We start from the raw sequence: 8059 nt of genomic DNA, 5'->3' as shown, positions 1-8059 counted from the left end.
CTCGCTGTTGTGGCGCGCCGGTGCCCAGCTGCATTCGCTGGGACTCTCCGGACCGCGCGGCGGGGAGGAGGGGGCTGATCCTACAGCCCGTTATCCGGACCAAACACAGAACCATCTTCTCCCTCGCTCCGCTGCGAGCGGCACCCCCGACTCGTTTCGGGGCATATCCCGATACAGAGCCCCCGGCTCCCGCCACAAGACCCGCGGATACGCACTCAACAAGGGAGCCGGGCGGGGAAGGCGACGGCCGCACTCCGGCCAAGCGCCGGGCGGCAGGGAGAGCCCGAGTCCGCCGCTCGCCTCACAGCCGGACCCGGAGCTCCCGGAGCCCGCCGGCCCCATCCCCCTCCCTCCTTTCCCTCACTGCACCCAACCCGCACGCGGCCGCCGTGCTTGGAGCCGGCCGGAGAGGCTCGCCAGGCCGCGGGTTACCTTCCCGGGGCGCTCCGGGCCGCCTGCCGCCGCCGCTCTCAGAGGGAGCCACCCGCCGCCGCTGCCCGCGCTCCGTCCGGCGCCTCCATGACAGCCGGGCCCCGCCGCCCTGGGCCGGCCCTGCGCAGGGGGCGGGGCGGCCGCCCTCTGGCCAATCAGAGCCGCTCGCGGCGCGGGCGGGGGCGGGACTACGCCGCCGCGCGAGAGCAGGCGGGCGGGGCGCGCGGCCGCTAGGGGGCGCGGCGGAGCAGCAGCGGGGGCTCTGGGGGCGCGAAGGGCGCGAAGGGCGCGGAGTCCCGCCGGGGAACTTGGACTGGCCGCTGTGGACCGGCCTTGGGCTGCGAGCATCTGCGCAGGACACAGCTGGACTTTATACCTGCTCTGCGCCTCCTTCTGGGCTCCGCAGCACAACAGAGACAAGGAGATACGGAAGAGGGTCGCAAAGATGATTTGCAGTCAGGAGCGTCTCTCTTAGGAGGAGAGACTGGGAGTTGGGCCTTTTTAGTCCAGAGAAGAGAAGGCTGAGGGGATCTCAACAATGCATACAGATATGTCAAAGGCGGGTGCCAAGAGGATGGTACCAGGCTCTTTTCAGTAGTGCCCAGTGATTGTGTAAGCTGTAATGGCCATAAATTAAAACACAAGAAGTTCCACTCAACCTGAGGAAGAACTTCTTTACACTGAGGGTGGCAGAGCACTCGAACAGGCTGCCCAGAGATGTCATGGGGTGTCCCTGTCTGGAGATATTCAAAACCCACCTGGATGCATTCCTGTGTCACCTGCTGAACCAGGCCCTGCTTTGGCAGGGGCGTTGGAATGGAAGATCTCCAGAGGTCCCTTCCATCACTATTTTGTAATCCTGTGATTCTGTATACATATGCTTCATGAATTAAAAAATTTTGGGTTAAAAGTCCATTCTTTGCAGCGCAGAGGATGCTCTGTCCCTAGACAACACTGTTTGGTGAAAAATTTGTTTTCTTGGTTGAGATTGCACATGGTTTGCTACAGTCTTAGGATGTGGCACATGCTTTATTCCTATGATAATAGAAAGGGAGAAAAATCCTAAGAGAGCCACACCTGAGCAAGGGAATGTAAGTGTTGTCACAACCAAGTGTGTTACCTGCAAGCCTCAGAAAGGAGCAACGGCACATGCAGAAACAAATGCAGAGAAGGCCTGTGGACATTAATAGACAGTAATTTCGGTATCAATTTGAAATGCAATCTAGTGGCTTCCCTCACTCTAGAAAACAGGGGGAAAGGAAAGAAAAAGAGAGAGGGAGAGAGAAAAAACAGTTCAATTTGCAATTTTTAGCACAAAAGCAGTGTATCACAGACTGGATGGCCCTTTGTCTATTTGTACCCAGTGCTGGCAAGATGGTACATAGTCTGCTGATTGTTTTGTCTGCAAGCCTCAGGAGGAGAAAGATCATAAGCAAATGATGGGAATTTGGAGTAAAGCCGTTAAAATTTTTAAGGAAGTGGTGGTAATTATTTGTGGAGAGGAATTAAAACATGTAACTGTGTGAAAATGCTAAATTAAAAGTAAATGGAGGAAAGAAGAAAATATATCTTTTTCAAGAAATTGAGTGGAATGGAGGAATTATTTGAAGAGATTTACCGTGCATAGTCAACAGCAATTGGAAAAAAAAAGAACAGATGAAAGAATATACTTAGCATCAAAAATAATATCCTGGTAGGGAGGCTCTGTCAAGCCAGAAAAATAATTTGAAAGTTGTGGGAGCTAATTGATATTCATGGTGGGCTGTGCAAATTATAGCATATGTAAATAAGGTACTATGGGGAACAGTTCTGTGCCGGAGGGAACATGGAGATGATAACCTGACTGACCTTCCCCCTTCCATCTCTGGAGTTTTCAGGGCAGGCAGGAAGCAGTGCAGTCAGCACTGATGGGCTTGCTAAACTACAGGGCAGTGGGCACAGTAATGTTTCTGTGGATGTTGGACACAGCCTGTCCTCACTCCCTCCCAACTCTGAATTAGGCCAAGGTCCTGGGACAGGGTACAGGGGAAGAATATTGGTCAAGTAGACCAGAGTGGAATAGGAATGGCTTCTGCAGATATATATTGCCTGTACCACGGCAGAATATAAACCCTTGCATGCATCCCCAAGGCACAATAATGGGGAGTGTAGACACTGCCTGTCAGACCACTGGGCTTCTTCTTTATATAAAAATATCTTACTCCTGTGGCAAATAATAAATCTGTCTTGATATTTCTGAAATCTACCTTAGAGTCACTAGGTGTAACCATCTGTGAATTAAGCAGAAAAATTAATTATTCACAAAAATTTTACAGGATTTATACTTCTCTAAGTGCCCTGCTGCCATCTTTCTTTTTCATATCTCATTATACATACATCTTCAAGAGTCATTTAATCATATTTATATTTTAAGAAGGCCATTCTCATTACATTAATGGACTTAAGGAGGTTGGGCAATGCAGCTGCCTCCTGGTTGCTGTTCTATGAGTTTCACACTTTCATACTGCCCCGTGGAGGGAGCACTTGCTTGGCAGTACCTGGCTGTGGGGGCACTGAGAGCCAGCATGGTATGGCCCCAGCCTGCACTTCCCTATTGCAGTTATTTTCTGGCTCCCAGAATGAACCTAAGCCCTACTTCCCAGATGTAAAAAGCAAATATTTTGACCCAGTGTAAGAGAAGTACCATAAAAATAAGAGATAACAATCCATGCTTTAAGGTTTCAACTTCAATCATTTATAGCCAGCCAGTCTGTCATGGGAACATAGTGACAATGACAATTTCATTTTTCTTACCTCCCCCTCTCTTTGGCCCCATGCTGGATGTAGAAAGAATGGCCCCATGCTCATGGGGAAGAAGGGTGGTGTTGTTAGGCTGGGATCTTTGGTGGTGCCACAAACGCAACCCATGACATTGAAAAGAAAGTCTGTCTTGACGCTTGTTCAGTTTTGCAGCTTCCCTCCTCAAAACCCTCCAGTTTTGAAAGCTGTGAATGGAGAATGGTGTTAAGTGAAATAATATGTCTTGTGATAACTTAGTTCTCAGCTCAGGGTGTTCTTGTTCTCACAGCTGTTCATATTAGACAGCAGAAGGGATTTGTCACATACACAAGCGACTAATGCACTACCCACCTTGCAGACATCTCTGGTTTGGTGTAGACCAGTTGTCCCTTCAGTGTCTGGGTCACAGCTCTGTAGCACTGTGTCTCATAGACCAGTGAGTTACTGTTGCATTCAGTGAATACTGTTGCAATAATTCCAGTTTGAAGAATTGATTGCAGTAAAGAATTAATTTTGTGCACAAATTATAATACCATAAGGAAAAAGTCACAGGTCACTAGACAGTTCTTGACAGTGCTTGGTTTGAACCAGCTAGAGGGTTTTCAGGATTGCCGTTATAATATTTTGGAAAACAAATTCCGATTTCAGCAAAAGATGTGGTTGTAAAGTGCTGTATTTAGTTTCAACCCTTCACTTCCTTATCCCTGTGGCCCAGAGTGCAGAGGTTTCTTTTTCCTCAAGGCACAATATCCTCAGCAATACAGCAAAGAGAAATCTAATCCACATCTCAGTTGTTAGCTTTGGCACTAGAAGCAGGTATATGCATTAATACAGTGATTTCCTGAAGTTTTTTATCCCATTTTTGTTCGTGTAAGAGTTGGTATCCCCAGCATGACTATACTTCTTTAAGGCCCTGAGATAACTGAGAAAAATCTGTGTTACATTTTGCTAGGTGGACAGGCACTCCACCTGCTCTGTGTGAGTGTCTTCCCTCAACTGGCACCTAGTTGATTACACAGACCTGGCTGAGAGTCAGGTCAGGGAGGCAATATAAGATATTAGATCAAGAAGACTTCCAAAAAGGGGAGTTGGAGCAAAGGGTGATCTGAGGAGAGAGATGCCTAAAGCATTTGTAAGCCTGCGTGTAAGCTGAGGGCAAATTATTCAATAAACTGAAACAACTGTTCAAGCACATCCTGAATCCTAGGTCTTCCCTGAGGTACTCTGACTACTAGGCAACAAGGTGGGGATGGCAAACTTCTGTTGACTGCTGCCAAACTTACCTTAGAAAAGCCCCTTTCTGGCTGCCAGTGCTAGTCCATACCTCTGGCATCTCCAATGGTATCACGGATGTCAGCACTGATGCTACATGCATCACTGAAACTTGCCCTTAACCATGCATATTTATGAATTTTCATATAAAGCAGAAGAGCTTTGTGAGGGCAAACAGAGACACCCATGCTGGAAATGTCTGTTGCCAGGGGCTGAAACACCCCCTGCCACAGTGGGAGAACCCAGAATTGGCTGGACAGGGATGCAGACCTGCGTGCCTGGGCCTGGGCCAGGATGAGGGCTCAAGGAACTTGCTCATCTTGCCTGAGCCTGAGCAGTGTCTGCCTGTGGTGCACCACAAAACATCCCTCTCTCCCTCAGGACAGCAGGCATGACGTGCCTTAGACACACTCTGAGGTTGGGCAGATTGTACGCATGAGGTAGTTGCATATATAAGCTTAGTGTCCCAAAATGTGTTTGCTCATGTTAGGTGACATTAGTGACCTAGATGTTCAACCTCTGGTCTAAAAAGCCAGCCCTTCATATGGAACTGCCCTCTGAAAAAGCCAGGTGACAAAGTTTCTTCCTTTAACTGGAAGCTCTTCTTTCTATCATCCTGTCAATATAATTCCAGGAGCTGAATCATTAATTGTTATGTAAGCAAACAGACTTGTGCAGATTGGTGTTAAAATTGTAAAAAATTATGAGAAGGCTGGAGATGTGAGACACCAGGATTTGAAAAGTTTTGGCAGATTTTCTGAATCCCTGCAAGCTGTGGGCTTTCCCAGTCCCTTGGCATTTACCTCACAGCTGACAGCAGAAACTGTCTGCAGTCTGCCTGTGGACACAGACTGAGACAGAGAAGTTTGGTCTTGGGAGGTGCCTCATTTCTTATGAGGAAATAAGCATTTCTGCCTGTTCACCCTGGTGTGTAAGGATGACGTTTTGTTTCCAGGGCAGTCAGCTGAGCCAGGGTTTGTCCCAGCTATCCATAACAATATTTGGCTCACTAGTTTTTTCTGTACTATGAAAACAGGGAAATAAGAAGATAATGATAATCAGTTTGTTTACAATGCGTAAAAAGTTTTACAAGTAATACTAATTTAATAAGCTGTTAAATTATATGTTGGTGTTGCTTGATTCTACTTACATATTTTCATGTAGAAATAATTTATAGATTAACATCCCTCAAATACACACAGTAGTTTAGTAATGGAAACATAATACAGGACACAGGTACTATTCCACATGATGTGGGAATTGCTAACAGGCATAAATACGGCAATTTTACAACTATCCTCATAAAAGGAATTCAGAGGTTTTACATGGTCTAATTAACCTACAGCTTTCCACATTATTTTTGTACTTGACATGCAAGCTGCAAAATTTCTTTTCCTCTCTCCATTGCCCTAGTGTTATTTCAAGAGGTTGGAAGTACGTTGACAGAGACTGCAATTTTCAGAAATTCGAACATTTATATCTTTAAAATCAGTGGCAGTGGTGCAGCTATCTTTTAAGGCAGTATTTGCCAAGCTTGTGAAAGCTGAATTTCTCTCCAAGAAGACAAACAGAATTTTCTCCCTCTCCTGGGAATCCCTAACATGAATTATAAAGGACCTGCATGTCTGAATTCATATATCCAAAGACATTCTTGCTAGCCAATGCATGACCATACATTGCGTCTTCAGTATGGCATTCTGGTATAAACTTCCCTAGGCTCCATAGCAAATCCTGAGCAGTGAGACTTGTAAATTTACAGAAGAGAATTTAAATGTAACAAAATCAACTATGGAGTAAAATTCACTACCAAAGCAAACATTTGCAAAATACGAAATAGTCTCAGATTCACCTGAACAGTGGTTTAAAACTGACAGTTCTCTAAGAAACAGATTATAAAAGAATAAAAGCATTAAAAATAGCTTAAAAGTACAACTTAGCTGGCTTAGCTCACTGTACTTTAACTGTGCTATTATTAGGTAAAGCCAGTCATTGTTCATTTTTGCATCATGCTGGGACTGAACAGAGCTTTGCCACAGTGTGATCTTCTACCAGAGACATGTTGGGTATGCACTGTGATTTGGTTTACAATTAATTGATTGGTTGGACTAACACTTAAGTTCTGTTAAACTTCAGGTTGTGCCCTTCTGACACCACACTGTACCCATTCTGGTATATTATAAATGTGAAACTCAGAACAGACTGCTTCTAGTCTCCTTGCTGCCCTTTTTTGACAGTACACAAATTATTCCCTTGTTGTTTTCCTTTCTTATCTCCCAGGACAAGGAAAAGATGGGCCCAACAGTGTTGATAAACAGAATTTTAGCTATTGAATTCACAAGATTTCCACAGTGGGTGGAATAAAAAATACATTACATCCTCGGCTTCCAAGTATAGAACAGACATTTCATCTACAATGAAACCTACTAGGCTAGTCATGATACTTGGGAATATGCATACTTAACTCCCAGGCATTTGTACAGACCTCTCTGCTAATTCGCTGCAGTGAAAAACTACTGAGGTGATCAGCAAGCAAACACTCGGTATTAACAGAAGATTCTAAAGGCTCGAGGGAGTTCACAATAGTTGGAAGCAAACATCCATGTGGTAAAGCTACTTTTCCTCAAATAGATGGCAGTAGAAAGGGGGTGCCCAGGGGTAATTGAATGAATACTCCATTTGCCTTAAGCCCCAGCCAGCACAATCGGAGAGAGCAAACAAAACAAAGTATGAGTGCTAGGCAACGGTCTGGATTGCGGCACACCATGCGCTGCAGCTCTCGCAGAAGCTGCTGAGTGGCTGGGAGTGCACGGATAGTATTTCAGTCCTTGGCTTCAGATGCAAGTGCCATAAGCATCCCTACATTTTAGCCATCTGCAGCTGTAACTGTCACTGGAAATCTGCAGAGGCATCAAGCTGTTCAAACTAGCCATGACCTTTTACACTGCCTTATATATCCTGAAACCATTCTGTCTGTCAGAAAGAATCCTAGTTCCCAGTGATTTCTGGCCACGTGGGTGCATATGTGAGTATGCATGCATGCTGTCACATGCTTACATGCTTTGGAAAGTTCTGCTCTCATTTTCTGCCTTCTAACCATTTCCATAAGCAGCTGGTCAGAGTCAAGTGTGTGGCCTTTTAGCAAAGAGTTCTCTGGCGGTATCTGCCTACTAAGTCATGACTAGGGACTCTTTTGTTAGTCTGTTTCTGATTGCTGACTCTAGCTTGACCCTGAAGAAAGACCAGGCATGGACTAACAGGAAAACTATTTCCAAAACTGTCTTAATTCTACATTAGGAGGAAGAGGGTTGGTGGTTTTTTAAAATGACATAAAGCTCAGATACTGAGTTTCTCAGTTCCCTTGTGCAGAGCTGTCTCTGCCTGTCTGGTGATTCTCTGATAAGAAAGACTGGTCTCATTTCGGTAGTAGCTCTTCTCTTTCTGGAGCTACTGTTGATCACAGCCGTCCCCTTGGCATTGTCCCACATCCTCCTGTCCAGACAACCACCCTTCTTGAGGAAAGTCCACAAGCTCTTAGAACTTGCCTTTGACAATAGGTGTCACATTTCTGAGTTAGTCT

This window comes from Lichenostomus cassidix, chromosome Z (assembly GCF_008360975.1).
Source record: "Lichenostomus cassidix isolate B80296 chromosome Z, HeHo_3.0, whole genome shotgun sequence".
Lineage (NCBI taxonomy): Eukaryota > Metazoa > Chordata > Aves > Passeriformes > Meliphagidae > Lichenostomus > Lichenostomus cassidix.
Note: the sequence above shows the minus strand (reverse complement) of the source record.